Raw genomic sequence first — 18,479 nt, 5'->3', positions numbered from 1 at the left:
TTAAATTCTTTTGTTTTAACACTGACAATAACTAGAATTGATAAGCCTGTAATGAATACTCAAATTTATGTACATAAGATTCAGAAATGTTCTTCCTTGGAAAAAAAGCACCATATAAGACTGAATGCAAATTATCTGAAAGCCCTGTTTCATTACAGTGTGTGTGTGTGTGTGTGTGTGTGTGTGTGTGTGTGTGTGTGTGTAAATGCTAAACAGTACCATACTTAGCACTATTAGGAGGAAAATACAATCTTTCCAAATGTCTAAAATTGTCATTTTTCCAAACATTAATGGAACTTTGCAATCAGATGTCTATGGCTATAAATAAGTAACATGAGGACCACATAAAAACTATATGGCCATATTGTGTCCCCATATCTGTGGCATAGAAGTCAACTTGCTTTCAAGTGAGTAGCTTGACTTAATACCCAAATCAGCACTCATTCCCAAATTCTCTGTTCATGAATGCAGGCAGCATCCTACCCAGACACCAAATACTACTGATTCCTTCAGGTCCTTAGTGGTCTATACCTGTATATAACAAATGCCTAGTGAGACTGTGGAAAATAGGCAGTTAAATATTTATTGCAAATTAATCTGTGAGTCAAGAGATTTCTTCTCCTCTCAACCACCCAGAAATATTGATTTTTCCCTCCAAAATCACTAATTACATTTTTCATGTCCATTCACAATGTCACTAAGTTCACCTATGATCATTTCCACTTCTACTCTACCTCCCTCTAGCCTCAGTCCCTCCTCCACCCCCACTCAGATTCAACATCCTATCCACCGACCACACTATCCTGCTCTAAACACGCTGACCAGCTTGCAACCACCTGAAATGTCCCTTAGTTTCTAGTTTTCACACTGTTTTCACTTATACTACCTCATTTGAGTAGACAAATAAAAATATACTGAGTTAAATATTAACAGATGAAGAGACAGAAGTTCAGAAACTAAATGATTTTGTACACAGCTAGCAAGTGAAAACGTCATTCAAACTGAAGTTTAAAGGTAATTTTTTTTTTAGCACAAACATCTCAAAATGTCTTACCATTCCTAGAAAAAAGCAAGCCACTTGACATGGACATACATTTTGAAAGTATGTGCAGATTTATGTGGATTATAATGACAACTGTCATTAAATTAGAACACTAATCATCATGTCCTAAACAGGAGTGAAAGCTAGGCATGGAGTATGCCCTTTTGCACCCTCCTTTGCCTCGATGGCAAGATAGCACTACCACCATCTTGTGCCTTCTTAACTAGCACAAGGTGTTAAAGACTGGAAAAACCTCCTAGATGCAAGGAGATTTTATCAGTTGACCCAGAATATTCCAAAAACAAATGGAAGAACACTGAAAAGGCTGCTCCTGAGCAGGGGAGGGGCAGAGAAAAAGGGACAGAGAGAATCCCAAGTAGGTGCTGAGCTGTCAGCGCAGAGCCCCTTGTGGGGCTCAAACTCACGAACTATGAGATCATGACCTGAGCTGAAACAAACAGTCCACACTTAACGGACTGAGCCACCCAGGCACCCTGAGGTGGTTTCTTTAACAGAGGTTTTCATCATCTCTGTAAAACTGTGTAAGCAAAAATGAACGCCTGCACATGCTACGTGAACTCGTGTTGTACTATCAAATAAAGACCTATGGTAACAAATTAAAAAAAATTTTTTTTCAATGTTTATTTAGTTTTGAGAAAGAGACAGACAGAGACAGAGCACAAACGGAGGAGGGGCAGAGAGAGAGGGAGACACAGAATCCGAAGCAGGGTCCAGGCTCCACCGAGCTGTCAGCAGAGAGTCTGATGAGGGGTTCAGATTCACAGACCACAAGATCATGACCTGAGCCGAAGTCAGACACTTAACCGACTGAGCCACCCAGGCACCCCTGGTGACAAATTTTATCAAGACATACTTAATTATAAAAACCCAGCATTTTAGGTTGTTAATTGTTCTGAATTATAAAAGTGCCTGAGCAATGTTAAGAGCATGGGCTATTAAATCAGACATCCTGTTCTAGCAAGTTACCTGAAATAGCTGAGCCTCAAATTCTTTTCCAGTAAAATGAGTGTAACAGGGTTATTTTGAAAAGTCAATTAGATAACATTTAAATACAAGGTATAATGCCTAGCACATAGTAATCAATAATATGTCACGATTTTCTTAAGAAAGATTTTTATCTAGAAGTGATAGTCTTTCTACTTTTTTGGTATTAAAATGATGATTATAGGTAACAATGATTTTTTTCTCTTATAAGTGCTTACTTTGGAAAATTTAAGACACTGTCCAAATTAACTAAAAATTTAATTATTCTATGAAAGCTAAAAATCTAAGAATGACCCCAGAAAAGGTGATAGCCAAAGACTCGATAAATATAATAATCTGAAAATGGAAAATATATAAGCAAATATATGGCATCATTTAATAAAAGTCAACAGAAAACAAGGAAATTCTAATGTATTAAACATGTAACTTTGAAGAATTGTTCTCTGTACAAAAAAATAACATGAGACTTTCCAAAATTTTTATTATAAAAATCAGCATTCAAAATACTTCACTTGTAAAAATTTCATATTTTACTGAATGATACACTGAAAATTACTGAATACTTGCTACATATTAGGTTCCAAAGAGAGTAAGTAGGTTTTTATTTTTTTCAATGTTTATTTATTTATTTTTGAGACAGTGTGCAAGTAGGGGAGGGGGAGAGTGAGAGCAGGAAGAGAGAGACAGAGAGAGAATCCCAAGCAGGCTCTGTCCATGCTGTCAGTGCAGAGCCCGATGTGGTGCTTGAACCCATGAACTATGAGATCCTAAGTAGAAGTCAGATGCTTAACCTACTGAGCCACCCAGGTGCTCTGAAAGAAGCTTTTTAAAATTCATGTATTTCCATCTCAAAATTGGAGAAATCCACCAGGAAAACTATCCTAGAAATCTGGATCTTTTTAAAAATGCAACTTTAATAGGATATACTTTATCTATTTGTTTATTAAAAAAAATTTTTTTAATGTTTATTTTTGAGCAGGGGAGGGGGCAGAGAGAAAGGGAGACACAGAATCTGAAGCAGGCTCCAGGCTCTGAGCTGCCAGCACAGGTACCAACACGGGGCTCAAACCAGTGGACTGTGAGATCATGACCTGAGCCGAAGTCAGATGCTTCACCGACTAAGCCACCCAGGTGTCCCTAGGGTATACTTTAGCTACAATAAAATTTATGTAACATTTTAAATGCAGAGTTTGACAACTTTTGACAAATGTATATATCCATATGACCACAAAAATCAGGATACACAACTTTTCCATCATCCTCAAAAGTTCCCTGGTGTCCCTTTGTAGTCAGTCCTCTAAGACTCAAGCTATACAGCTATCATTTGACATTACCATAGTATCTTAATAACTATAGATTTACAAAAAAACAAAACAAAACAAAAAAAACTATAGCTTTACAGCAATTCTTTTTAAGTTTGTTTATTTATTTATTTTGAGAGAGAAAGAAAGCGCAAGTGCAGGAAGGGCAGAGGGAGAGGGAGAGAAAGAGAATCCCAAGCAGGCTTCATCCACACTGTCAGTGCAGAGCCGATTCAGGGCTTGAAGCCAAGAACCGTGAGATCACAACCTGGGTCGAAGTCAGACACTTAACCTACTGAACCAGGCGCAGCAGCAATTTTTTTTTTTTTTAAGTTTATTTTTTTTTAGTAATCTCTATACCCAAAGTGGGACTTGCATTCACGACCCCAAGACTGAGTGGCATGCTGTTCTAAGCCAGCCAGGAGCCCCTTTACAGCAATTCTTGAAATCAGGTATTTAACTGGGGAGAATTCATGTCATAATAATTTTGAGTCATCTAAAACATACACATCATTATTTCTCTCTGCATTTATTTACGCCTTCTTTAATTTCCCTTAACGTCCTGTGGTTTTCAGTCTAATGGTCTTGCACATATTGGTATGCTGACCCTATACTCTGCAACCATGCTAAATTCTTTAGAATTTTCTACATAATACAGTTTTATTGCTTACTTTCCAACATGTGATGCTTTTTATTTCTTACTCTAGTTTTATTGAGCTGGCTAGGACTTCTTGTACAAAGATGAACAGAAATAATGAGAGTGAACATTACTTCCATTACTGTGGATTTCAGGGGACACGACTGTCTTACACCATTAAGTATATTGTTTGCTGTAGCTTCACACATTTAGTAGGGTAAACAGGTTCCCTTCTATTCCTGGCCGAGGTCTTATTTGGCCGAAGGTCTTATTTATCATGAATAAAAGTCAAAGTTGAATTTTAAATGCCTTCTCAGGACATATTAAGATGATCATAAAGTTTTTCTCTTTATTCTGTTAATAGAGTATATTGTACTAATTTTCTAAAGTTAAACCACTTTGTATTCTTGGAATAAATCTGACTTGGTCATGATATATGACCTCCTCTCCATGTATATATATATTTATATTTACATATATATATAAAATATACACACACACATATAGCTGAATTTGATTTAATACCTTCTAGATATATTTGGGTCCATTTTCATGAGAAATATTAATCTGTAATTTTATTTTCCCTCTTGTATCAAGGGTAATACTAACTTCATAAAAATAAATTCTAAAGTGTTTTTTTTTAATTTCTTTTCATTTTATTTATTTGAGAGAAAGAGCACACGTGAGAGAATGGGGGAGAGGGGCAGAGGGAGAGAGAGAATCTTAAGCAGGCCCCGAGCTCAGCATGGAACCCAATGTGGGGCTCAATCTCTCGACCCTGGGATCATGACCTGAGCTGAAATCAGGAGCTGGACGCTCAGCGGACTGAGCCACCCAGGTACCCCAAAAGTGTTGTCTTCTATATTCTGAAGGAGTCTGTGTAGCACTGGTATGGTTTCTTCCTTTAAAAAAACCACTGGGTCTTAAATTAAAAAAAAAAAAAATTATATTTATTTTCAGAGAGAGAAGGGCAGGTGGCGGGGGGGAGTGAGCAAGGGAGGGGCGGGTAGGGGAGAGGCAGTGTGGAGCCTGACGCAGAACTTGAACTCAGGAACCACGAGATCATGCCCTGAGCCAAAATCAAGAGTCAGACACTTAACCAACTGAGGCGCCCAGGCGTCCCTGGGTCTTAACTTTTTAATTATCAATTTGATTTTTAAAACAAGTATAGGGGTTATTTGGGTTTTCTAGTCATTTTGTACCAGTTATGATACTCTGTATTTTTCAAGGAATTTGTCCACTTCATCTACATTGAATGAATGCCTATTCATTCATTTTATTGGCTTAAAATTGTTCATAATATTTCCTTAATATCTGTCTTAGCCTGCTTAGGATACTGTAACAAAATATAGACAGGGTCATTTAACAATAGAAATTTACTTTCTCATACTTCTGGAGATTAAAAGTCCAAAATTAAGGTACTAGCAATGTCACTTTCGAATAAGGACTCTTTTCCTGGCTTAAAGACAAGCTACCTTTTCAGTGTCCTCACACAGCAGAGGTGGAGGCAAGAGCAAGCTCTCTAATATCTCTTCTGATAGGACACTAATCCCATTGTGAAGGCCCCACAATGGGCCCAACTCCCAAGGCCCCATCTCCACATACCATCACAATGGGGGTGGGGTTTAAACAAATTACCAACAGATGTTGGTAATTTCTGTCTTCTCTCATTTTTTGGTCTACCTAGATGTTTATCAATTTTATTGACCTATACAAAAAGAACTATTGGTTTCATTAATTTTTCTCTACTGTTTTCTATGTCCTTAATTTATGCTCCTATATTTAATATTTTCTTCCTTTAAACCTGGTGGTTTAACTTGTTTTTCTTATACTATGCTTAAAGGCTTAGATGATTTATTTTACACTTTTCTAATGTAAACAAAGCTGTAAATTCCTACTTCTAAAAACAGTTCTAGCTGAACCCTTCAAAGTTTAGTAAATTGTGTTTTTGTTTTAATTCACCTCAAAATATTTTCTAATTTCCCTTGTGACTTATCTGATTCATGGGTTAAATGTTAATTTTTAAATAAATAACTGGAAAATTTTCCCCCATATACTTGAGGATTATGCGTTTTTGATTTCTAATATAATTTTAAAGAGAACGAACTATGAATAATTTTAATGCATTCATTTTGAGACTTGTTTTAGGATGCACATATAGCCTATCTTGGTGATTATGTCATGTGAACTTCCAAAAAAGCATATTCTGATGGTTTTGCAGAAACTACTCCACTGTCAATTAAAATAAGTTGGTTGTTAGTGTTGAAAACATCTATATTAGGAGATCTACAAACTTTTTCTTAAAGGGCTACATAAATAATTTAGACTTTGTGAGTCATACAATCTCTGCTGCATCTATTCACCTCTACAGTGGTAGCATGAAAGCAGCCATATGGACAGAAATAAAAGAGTGTGCCTCCATTGAAATAAAGTTTTATGAATAAACATCAAAATTAGTACCTCATATAAGCTTCAAGTATCTCAGAATATTGTTCTTTGTTTTATTTTTTCACAATTTAAAAATGTAAAAATCAGTCTTAGGTCACAGGAAATATAAACCCCTGTCCTGTGTCCTAACTGATTTTCTGTTTACTATGCTATCAATTACTGAGACAGAGATTTTGAAATCTCCAGCTATAATTGTGAATTTGCCTATTCCTCTGTTTAGTCTATTATCTTGAAGCTCTGTAACTAGGTAAATATACATGTATATTCAAGATACGTATATTTATCAAGAAATACAAATAAATACAATGGACTACAAAATGATAAATAATGAATAAATATGAAACACACACACACACACAAAACAGTACAAAGAAAGCCAAGAAACAAAGGAAGAAAAATAACAAAGAATAAATGGGACAAATAGAAAACAAATAGCAAGATGATAGACTTAAAACTAACCATGTCACATAACTATATTAAGTGGAAATGACATAAAGATTCCAAATACAAGGCAGAGTTCATCAGTCTAATAAAAGCAAGACTCAATTATGTGATGTGAAGAAGAAATCCATTTTTTAAAAATTTTATTTTAAAGTAATCTCTACACACAATGTGGAGCTTGAACTCAAAACCCTGTGAAAAAGAGTCACATGCTCTACCGACTGAGCCAGCCAGGTGCCCCAGAAGAAATGCATTTAAATATAAAAATCTCACGTTCAAAGTAAGAGGAATGGAAAAAGATAAATATGTAAACACTAATCATAATAAAATGCAGTGGCTGTACTACTATCAGACAAAGTAGACTTCAGGAAAAGGAATATTACTGGGGATAGAGAGACATTTCATAGTAATAAAAGAATCAATTTATCAAGAAAACATAATATGTCATACATACATGTACTGTATGCATACATGCAAACATATACTGGGGGCGCCTGGGTGGTTCAGTCGGTTAGGCGTCCGACCCCGGCTCAGGTCATGATCTCATGGTTCGTGGGTTTGAGCCCCGCATCGGGCTCTGTGCTGACAGCTCAGAGCCTGGAGCCTGTTTCGGATTCTGTGTCTCCCTTTCACTCTGCCCCTCTCCCGCTCATGCTCTGTCTCTCTCCCCTTCAAAAGTAAGTAAAAACAAACAAAAAAAAAACAACAACAACATATACTGGACACATAAAAGGCAGACAATCTTTTTAATTGGAATATTTACACTTTGTTTACTTTTGTTTAAGTGACTGCTCTGGGGCTAAATCAATATGCATCTTTAACTTTCCAAGGTCTACCTTTAAATGATATCACCTAGGTACAACGTAAGAACTTTTCAAAGCATAGGTCTATTTCCCTCATCATAACCTTTATGTTACTGTCATATTTTAGTTTTCACATATGCTATAACCCCCAAAATTTATTTCCCTTATCTTGCTTGAAATAGTCAATTATCTTTTTTTCTTTTTGCATCAGGTTTTTGTACACTTAACGTATCTTACAGACCTTTCCATAGACAGCATTCCATACCTTTTTTCTCTTTCTTTCTTTTTAAACTAGGGTAAAATCACATAAGAAAATTCACTACCTTAACCTTTTTTTTTTTTTTAGATTTTATTTATTTAATTATTTATTTTGGTAATCTCTACACCCAACATGAGGTTCAAATTTACAATCCTGAGATCAAGAGTCACATGCTCTACCGACTGAGTCAGTCAGGTGCCCCTTAACCATTTTTAAATGCAGAATTCAGTAGTGTTAAATACATTCTTAATGTTGTGCAACTATCACCACCATCCATTTCAATAACTCTTTTCATCACGCAAACTGAAATTCTATACTCATTAAACAGTAACTCCCTAATTTCCCTCTTCGTCCAGCCCCTGGCAACCACCATTCTACTTGCTGCCTCTAGGACTTTGAGTACCCTCATTTCCTTTTGTGCATATTCTACAGCTAATTTCTTTGTGGTTACCATGGGGATTACATTAACATCCTCAAGTTATAACATTCTAATCTGACTTTATACCAGCTTATCTTCACTAATATGCAAAAACTCTGCTCCTTTACACCTGTCCCCATACCCTTCTGTTGTTGACGCCACCATATTATAGCCTTATACACTGTGTGCCCCAAAACACAAACTAATTCTTTTAAATGTGTTAGTCTCCTATCGGGGCGCCTGGGTGGCGCAGTCGGTTAAGCGTCCGACTTCAGCCAGTTCACGATCTCGCGGTCCGTGAGTTCGAGCCCCGCGTCAGGCTCTGGGCTGATGGCTCGGAGCCTGGAGCCTGTTTCCAATTCTGTGTCTCCCTCTCTCTCTGCCCCTCCCCCGTTCATGCTCTGTCTCTCTCTGTCCCAAAAATAAATAAAAAAACATTGAAAAAAAAATTAAAAAAAAAAAATAAATGTGTTAGTCTCCTAAGTTACATGGAAAAACAAATGTGGAGCTACAAACAAGTCACATGCTTTTAGATTAAGAACTCCTTAAAAAAGGCAGTCTCTTGTTAAAGACCTGTACTTTAGGTCTTTAACTATAAACTATAAACTATAGAACTATAAAACTATAAAACGCTGATGAAAGAAATGGAAGACAACACAAAGAAATGGAAAGACATTCCATGCTCACAGACTGGAATACGGTTAAAATGTCTACACTACCCAAAGCAATCTACACATTTAATACAACCTCTATCAAAATAACAAGAGCAGTTTTGATAGAACTACAACAAACAATCTCACAAAAGACCCTGAACAGCCAAAGCAATCTTGGAAAAGCAAAAGCAAAGCTGGAGGAATTGTAATTCCAGACTTTAAGTTACATTACAAAGCTGTAGTAATGAAACCACTATAGTACTGGCTCAAAAATTAGACACACAGATCAATGGAACAGAAGAGATAATGCAGGGGGCAGTTGAGCCTCCAACTCTTGATTTAGGCTCAGGTCATGATCCGAGGATTGTGGCACTGAGCCCCGTATCAGGCTCTACACTGAGCTTGGAGCCTGCTTAGGACTCTGACTCTGACTCTCTCTCTCTTCCCCCTCCCTCTTAAAAAAGAGAAAAGAAAAAAAGGAGAGAAAACCCAGAAATAAACCCACAATTATATAGTCAATTCATCTTTGACAAAGCAGGAAAGAATATCCAATGAGGACAAAAAGTCTCTTCAACAAATGGTGCTGAAAAACTGGACAGCAACACGAAAAAGAACGAAACTAGACTACTTTCTTAAACCATACACAAAAATAAAGTCAAAATGGATTAATGCCCTAAATGTGAGGTCTGAAACCATAAAAATCCTAGAACAGAACAGGGACAGTAACTTCTTGGATACTGGCCCTAGCAACTTCTTTCTAGATGTCAACTGAGGCATGGGAAACAAAAAACAAAAACTATTTGGACTACAGCAAAATTAAGTTTCTGCAAAGTGAAGGAAACAGTCAACAAAAATAAAAGGCAATCTACAGAATGGGAGAAGAGACTTGTAAAAAGCATATCTGACAAGGGGTTAGTATCCAAAACACATAAAGAACTTACAGAAGCGCCTGGGTGGCTTAGTCAGTTGGTTAAGCATCTGACTTTGGCTCAGGTCATGATCTCAGGGTTCTTGAGTTCAAGTCAAGCATCGGACTTTTTGCTGTCAGCACAGAGCCCACTTTGGATGTCTATCCCGCTCTCTCTCTCTGCCTCTCCCCCTCTCGTGCTGGTGTTCTCTCTCAAAAATAAATATTAAAAATAAATAACTTACAACACTAAACACCCAAAAAACCCACAAATAACCCAATTAAAAAATGGGTAGAAAACATAAACAGACATTTTTCCAAAGAAGACATCCAGATGCCTAACAGATGCACGAAAAGATGCTCATCATCACTTACCAACAGGGAAATGCAAATCAAAACTATAGTGAGACATCACCTCACATCTGTCAGAATGGCTAAAATCAGTAACACAAGAATGAAGAGGTATTGGTGAGAATGTGGAGAAAAAGGAACCATTGTACACCACTGGTGGGAATGCAAACTGGTGCAGCCACGCTGGAAAACCATATGGAGGTTCCTCAAAAAGTTAAAAACAGAACTACCTTATGATCCCACAATCACACTAGTGAGTATTTACCCAAGGAATACAAAAACATTAATTCAAAGGGATATATGCACCCCTATGTGTTTAAAAAAAATTTTTTTAATGTTTATTTATTTTTGAGAAAGACAGAGTAGGAGCAGACAGGGAAAAAGCAGAGAGAGAGAAACACACAATATCCAAAGCAGGCTCCAGCACAGAGCCCAACGTAGGGCTTGAACCCACGAACCATGATATCATGACCTGAGCCGAAGTCGAACACTCAACTGACTGAGCCACCCAGGCGTCCCCTGCACCCCTATGTTTATAGCAGCACTAATTCAAAGGGATACATGTGGCCTGTATGTTTATAGCAGCACTATTCACAATATCAAAGATATAGAAGCAGCCTTAGTGTCCATCAATAAATAAATGGATAAAGAATATGTGGTATATAGGAGCACCAGGGTGGCTCAGTTGATTAAGTGTCCAACTTCAGCTCAGATCATGATCTCACAGCTTGTGAGTTCAAGCCGAGTCAGGCTCTGTGCTGAACCTCAGAGCCTGAAACCTGCTTCGGATTCTGTGTCTCCCTCTCTCTTTGCCCCTCCCTCACTTGCGCTCAGTCTTTCTCTCTGTCTCAAAAATAAATAAGCATTAAAAAAAAGAATATGTGGCATATATACATCTTCTGTATATATGTATATAGGTATATGTATGTATGTGTACACACACACACCAAATATTATTCAGCTATAAAAAAGAATGAAGTCTTGCCATTTGCACTGACATGGATATAGGCAGAGTATTATGCTAAATGAAATAAGTCCATTAGAGAATGACAAATACCATACGATTTTACTCATATGTGGAATTTAAGAAACATATGTGGAACTAAGAGCAAAAGGAAAAAAAAGTGAGAGAGAAACCAAGAGACAGACTCTTTTTTTTTTTAACAGTCTTAACGTCTTTTATTTTTTTTACATTTATCGCGCCATGAATTCATAGGGAATGGGTTCGAACAGCTCAGGCTCCTTTCCATTGGTTCTCACAAAGTGTGCTTCTCTGGGTGGGGCAGGCTGGCACTACAGTTGAACCCAAGTACCTTTCTCCTTGGCTTCCTTCTTTTTCTGATCATTTTCCTTCACACGCTTCAGGAAGCTGTCTCGGCTCTTTGAGTGCTTAATGTGCTCAATACGTACATTAATTCTCTTAGCAAGAATCTTGCCCTTGTTTGTTTACGACAATGCCAATAGCATGATGGGTAACACTGTAGACTCTTCCGTGGTAACATTTGTGGGGCATTACTTTTTGAACAGTGCCCATTCCCTTGATGTCCACAATATCACCTTTCTTGTAGATTCGCATGTATGTTGCCAAAGGAACAACTTCATGTTTTCTAAAAGGCCTAGAGAACATATAGCGAGTACCTCTCCTCTTTCCCTTTGTGTTGGTCATTTTGGCGAATTACTGGAAGATGGTGGTATTGTGAGACAGACTCTTAATTACAGAGAACAACCTGATGGTTACCAGAGGGGAGGGGAGGGGAGGGGGAATGGGTTAAATAGGCAATGGGGATTAAAGAGTGAATTTGTGATAAGAACTGGATGATGTATGAACTGTTGAATCACTATACTGTACACCTGAAACTAATACAGTACTGTATGTTAACTAAGTGGGATTAAAATTAAAACTTACAGGAAAAAAGTAACAGCTTAAATAATGCAGAAAATAAAAGGAAGAGTTATAATCATTGTTCAAAAACCACTAGCTTTTTAGACTCTTAAATACAGAGAACAAACTGAGGACTGCTGGAGGGGTTATGAGTGTGGGGATGGGCTAAATGGGTATGAGACACTGAGGAGGGCACTTGTTGGGATGAGCACTGGGTGTTATACATAGGGGATGAATTACTGGAATCTACTACTGAAACCATTATTGCATTATATGCTAACTAACTTGGATATAAATAAATAAATATATACACACATAATAAAATACTAACTTTTATAATTGCCCTTGTATTTACTTTCATTGAGATATTTATTCCTTTACATGGCTTTGAGTTACTGTCTCATGGCCTTCATTTTCAAGCTAAAGGACTTCTTTGAGTTTTTCTTGCAGGGCAGGTCTAGTGGTAATAAACTCCCTCAGCTTCTGTTTATCTGGAAATGTCTTAATTTCTTTCTCTTTTTTAAAAGATTTTATTTTCACGTAATCTCTATACTCAATGTGGAGCTCGAACTTGCAACTCCAAGATCAAGAGTTGAACATTCCACCAACCAAACCAACCAGATGCCCCTCTCTTTTTTTTCTTAATTTGTGACTGGCCCATAGAGCCAGGTATGTTACATGTAAATGACCTAATTTATTTTTAAATCCAATTTATTTAAAATAAAACATAAAGATACTTTTTGAACTCATGAACTCACGAGTTCATGAGATCATGACCTGAGCCACAGTTGGACACTTAACCAACTAAGCCACCCAGTACCCCAAAACACAAAGATACTTTTTTTTAATTTTATTTTTTATTTTTTAAAGTTTATATCCAAATTAGTTAGCATATCGTGAAGCAATGATTTCAGGAGTAGATTCCTTAGTGCCCCTTACCCATTTAGCCCATCCCCCCTCCCACACCCCTTCCCGTAACCCTCTGTTTGTTCTCCATATTTATGAGTCTCTTCTGTTTTGTCCCCCTCCCTGTTTTTATATTATTTTTGTTTCCCTTCCCTTATGTTCATCTGTTTTGTCTCTTAAAGTCCTCATATGAGTGAAGTCATACGATTTTTGTCTTTCTCTGACTAATTTCACTTAGCGTAATACCCTCCAGTTCCATCCATGTAGTTGCAAATGGCAAGATTTCATTTTTTTTGATTGCCGAGTAATACTCCATTGTATACATATACCACATCTTCTTTATCCATTCATCCATTGATGGACATTTGGGCTCTTTCCATACTTTGGATATTGTTGGTAGTGCTGCTATAAACACTGGGGTGCATGTGTCCCTTCGAAACAGCACACCTGTATCCCTTGGATAAATACCCAGTAGTGCAATTGCTGAGTCGTAGGGTAGTTCTATTTTTAGTTTTTTGAGGAACCTCCATACTGTTTTCCAAAGTGGCTGCACCAGCTTGCATTCCCAACACAAAGATACTTTTTAAGGACAGTTTTGCCAAGTATTGGACACTTGGTTGACAGTTTAATTCTTTTAGCACTTTGAATAGATTGGCTCACTGCTTTCTGGTGCCCAAAGTTCCTGATGAGAAATGTGCTCATATTCTCATTGAGGATCCTTGTGTGTGATGAGTTGATTCCTTCTGCTTTCACGATTCTTTGCAGAAAGTTTATTATAATGTGTCTCATGGGAGGTGTCCTCGAGTTCACCTTACTTGGAATTCACTAAGCTTCTTGGATATTTATACTCCTGTTTTGCATCAAATTTGTGGCTGTGGTAACTCTGGAAATCAGATTCTTCCCCTTCCTCAGGGTCTTCCATTTTGTTACTGTTTTTCTTTTTTTGATTGTTGTAGGCTATTTCTCTGTACCAAGAATCAGCCTCAAGTGTAAACTTAAGGTCTTTTCTTCTGGTTTCTTACGAGCCTTTGCCTAGGCATATACTATCACTTTCTAATTTTCCCTGTAGATACAGTTGTTTTCTAATGTCTTAGTTTTTGATGCCTCACTCCCAAATAAGGTAAAAGAGGAAAAATGAAGGAAGAAGCAAAGAGCACCAGGCCTTTAAATCCACTAGAAGTCACTGGGAGAGGCAGACATATCTGCTTCCCTACCCCCATCTTTCTTTTTGGAACTTTAATTACATATATGGTCAGACCACCTCTATAGGTTACTAAACTATTCATTTCTTCCTCAATCTCTTTTGGTCTGTATGCTTTCATTTCTATTGTGGTTTGTTTGTTTGTTTTTAGGATTTTATTTTTAAGCAATCTCTACACCCAACGTGGGGCTCACAGTCACAACTTCGAGATTAAGAGTTGTGTGCTCTACTGACCAGGAGGACCAGGCGCCCCTCTACTGATGTCTTTAAATTCAGTGATCATTATATAACTATATAATGTGCTATTAATGCAATGCCATGTGTTTTTTAGATGTATTTTTATCTTTAGAAATTATATTTGATTTTTTATAGGCTCCATTTTTCTGTCTTATACTAATATTTTCCTTTAAATCCTTAAACGTACTTTTAATAACCATTTCAAAGTCCAAATCTGCTAATTTCATCACCTCTGTCATTTTTTAGGTCTGCTTCTGTTGACGGATTTTTCTCCTGGTTATGAGTCTCAGTTTTGTGATTCTTTCTATGTTTGGCAATTTTTGACTCAACAGTCAACATTGTGAGCACTAGGATTTGTTTTATAACTTTAACATGCCAGACTCTTTTCTGGAAAAAAAGGTAATTTCATATCAGGCAATTATTTTGGAGTCTTTTTTTTTTTTAATTTAATTTTTTTTTTAATGTTTATTTATTCTTGAGAGAGAAGAGAGACAGAGCACGAGCGAGAGAGGGGCAGAGAGAGAGGGAGACACAGAATCTGAAGCAGGCTCCAGACTCTGAACTGTGAGCACAGAGCCCAATGCAAGGCTCGAACCCACAAACCATGAGATCATGACCTGAGCCAAAGTCAGACGCTTAACGAACTGAGCCACCCAGGCGCCCCTGGAGTCTGTTTTTAAGCTTTGTTAGTGTGGGTCTAGAATGGTAGCATTTACGCTAGAGCTGGTGTACCGTTAGCAGTAAGGCATGTGTGGCTTACTATTTGGCAATAGATTCAAAGTAGATTTCTAGAGCACTTTTCTCACAGAGCTCCCTTCTCTCCCATACACTGCCTCCACAGCTCCTAGCCTCAGCCTTTCAAACCTGGATCTGTCTATTCAACTCAGCAATTCTGCCATGTTTGCTTGGGTTCCCCTCCACCATGCCCCCACCCTGCCTAAAAAAAAAATGGCAAAGTGATAATAGGGCTTGCCTCAGTTGTTCATTGTGATCCGAAATCCTAGTCCTGCATATAATAATAATATATTTGAAATAACAGCTGCTTCAAAAAAAAGTTAACTTGTCAGTCATGTAAAAAGTCTAAATGTAGACATTCCAAACGTGGAATGGTGACATACAAAGTTATCAGTGACTCAGGCTCTACTTGTCTTTCTGTTGGGGTGCAGCCTTCAACTTCATCCTCTAAAATGGAAACTGGAACTCCCACAGGCAGTAGGATAAAAGAGGAAAAAGTATACCCGTGTAGAAATGCTCCAGAAGTAACTTCTATAACTTCCTCTTACATCTCATTAGCCAGGACTTAATCACATGACCACATCTAGCTGTAAGGAAGACTGAAAAGTAGCTGTTTAATTTGGGAGACAATGTGCCCAGATGAAAATTAGGGTTCTGTCACTGAAGAAAACAGAAAAGTATTGGGGTACACAAGAAACCATCTATGCCGTAATTCCTAAGATTAAATTTAAAAGGAAAGGTATACATTTCATGAAGAAATATGTAGAACATTTTCATAATTACCAAAGGACATAAAATAGGACCCACAAATATGAAATCACAGGTCAGGTTCCCAGATAGAAAGACACAATTTTGTTTATCACCATTCCAATTTTTATATCTTGCGGTAAATCCATAAATTTGTAATTAATTTACTTGCAAAGTTTCTTCTCCATGTGTAAAGGTGTTAGTATGTTGACCCCATTAACAGAACTATGCCAACAGCTACATTTTATCAGTTTTATCATCATCTGCTAACACTGAAATATCCGTTATTACCCAATAAAGGTTTAATGTTGAATCATCTCAAGGAATCAAAGTATAGCTTCTGGGAAGTCATTCTATCAAAAGTGAAATATCCAACATTAATGAAAATTGAGTTTTAAAAGTTCTACCTTCAACATCAACTTTTTATGAGGCAGTAATACAAATGTAAGTTTTGGTGCAACCGTGTCATGATAAAAATACTGTTCTGACAGTCCCAGGGGCAGACGTGTATGTGCAATTGGTCTGGTGCATACATAACTCCTTTACCAAACAAGCAATATTCTACTAATAGAAAGAAGCTATAGTTGTCAAATTTTACAAATTATTTTTAAATCCACATTTAGAACCACAAAAATTTTGTGATTCTACCCATTATCAATGCAATTTAAAAAATTTTTGTATCTTTATAGCAGCACTACCAACAATAGCTAAAGTATGGGAAGAGCCCAAATGTCCATCAATGGATGAATGGATAAAGAAGATGTGGTATATATATACAATGGAGTATTACTCAGCAATCAAAAAGAATGAAATCTTGCCATTTGCAACTACATGGATGGAACTGGAGGGTATTACGCTAAGTGATATTAGTCAGAGAAAGACAAAAATCATATGACTTCACTCATATGAGGACTTTAAGAGACAAAACAGATGAACATAAGGAAAGGGAAACAAAAATAATATAAAAACAGGGAGGGGGACAAAACAGAAGAGACTCATAAATATGGAGAACAAACAGAGGGTTACGGGAAGGGGTGTGGGAGGGGGGATGGGCTAAATGGATAAGGGGCATTAAGGAATCTACTCCTGAAATCATTGCTTCACGATATGCTAATTTGGATGTAAACTTTAAAAAATAAAAAATAAAATAAAAAAAATTTTTGTATTTTTAAAAAAATACCTGGGGCACTAGGTGGCTCAGTCGGCTGAGCATCCAACTTCCGCTCAGGTCATGATCTCACAGTTCGTGAGTTCAAGCCCCACACTGGGCTTGCTGCTGTCAGTGCAGAGCATGCTTCAATTCCTCTGTCTCCCCTCCCCCCCCCCCCCCGCCCCTCCCTTGTTCATGCTCTCTCAAAACTAAAAACTAAAAGAAAAAAAAAAAAAATCACCTTACACAGGGATTAAACTCCTTTGTAAATGGGCAGTAAAGCCTTTCTCTCCAAATTTGTTCAAAATCAATTAGAATATAGTCATGGAATGGAACACCAAAATCTTGAAAGTTTAAAGTTTTTTGAAGTTTGCAAATATTAGACCAAATATCATAAAAATATGTTTGTGTGTAAGTGACCTCCAAAAAAAAAAAGGTAAAATTTCCAGGTGTCAACAGCCAAACCTCTCAGCAAAAGCAAACTAAAATTAGAAATTTCCCATAGGAAGGAAGGAAGGAAGGAAGGAAGGAAGGAAGGAAAGAAAAGAAAAGAAAAGAAAAGAAAAGAAAAGAAAAGAAAAGAAAAGAAAAGAAAAGAAAAGAAAAGAAAAGAAAAGAAAAGAAGGGTAGGCGAGGGAAGGGGAGAAATTTCCCAACTACCAGAAACATTTAAAAAGGAAGCCTATCTCTGTTCAGGAATTTACATTCTGAATTTTCTCTTCCTCTCTGGCTTAAGAATCTCCAAGGTAATAAATTAACATATACATTAGAAGATGTAGGGGCTGGTGGTACCTTAGAAAATCTAGCAGAGCAAACCACAAAACACCTTAGAGATTCTCACAGAAGAAAAAACAATTCAGCTAAAAACTACTACTCACACAAGGAAAAACACTAGAATATAAGCAAATATTCAACAGAAGAATTAAACAGTACACTAGACAAAGTTGAACAGAGAATGAGTGAATCAGAAAAACATTTTAAAGAAATTATCCAAAATACAGGACCTCAAGGAAAAAGACATGACAATATAAGAGGTTAAAACAAATACAGGACTGAATGAAATGGGTCTTATACATGTCTAACTGGAGTTACAGAAGGAGCTGATTCTTCTTTTTTTTTTTTTTTTAGGTTAATTTTATTTATTTTGAGAGAGAGACAGAGATCATGATCTGAGCCAAAATGAAGTCAGAGCCACCCAGGTGCCCAAAGGAGGCAGTTCTGTGAAGAGCTGGGTCACTCCAAAACAGGATAAATGAAAGTTAAGTCTCCAGCAATGGTCCTTAATACTGGCTGAACCTTAGATTATCACCCAAGAAGCTTAAAAAAAAGAAAGAAAGAAAGAAAAACAGTGCCTAA

At 37.0% G+C, this 18,479-nt stretch overlaps 1 protein-coding gene and 1 pseudogene across 8 annotated transcripts in view; both read right to left on the bottom strand.

Moving 5' to 3' along the window:
* The window catches only part of PTBP3 (polypyrimidine tract binding protein 3), a 119,140-nt gene that overhangs the window by 60,276 nt on the left and 40,385 nt on the right, over positions 1-18,479 (bottom strand). The window lies entirely within an intron of this gene.
* On the bottom strand, positions 11,417-15,423 carry LOC128312136 (60S ribosomal protein L21-like; annotated as a pseudogene).

This window comes from Acinonyx jubatus, chromosome D4 (genome assembly GCF_027475565.1).
Source record: "Acinonyx jubatus isolate Ajub_Pintada_27869175 chromosome D4, VMU_Ajub_asm_v1.0, whole genome shotgun sequence".
NCBI lineage: Eukaryota > Metazoa > Chordata > Mammalia > Carnivora > Felidae > Acinonyx > Acinonyx jubatus.
The sequence above is the reverse complement of the archived record's forward strand: the minus strand, read 5'-3'. Positions and strand labels throughout refer to the sequence as shown.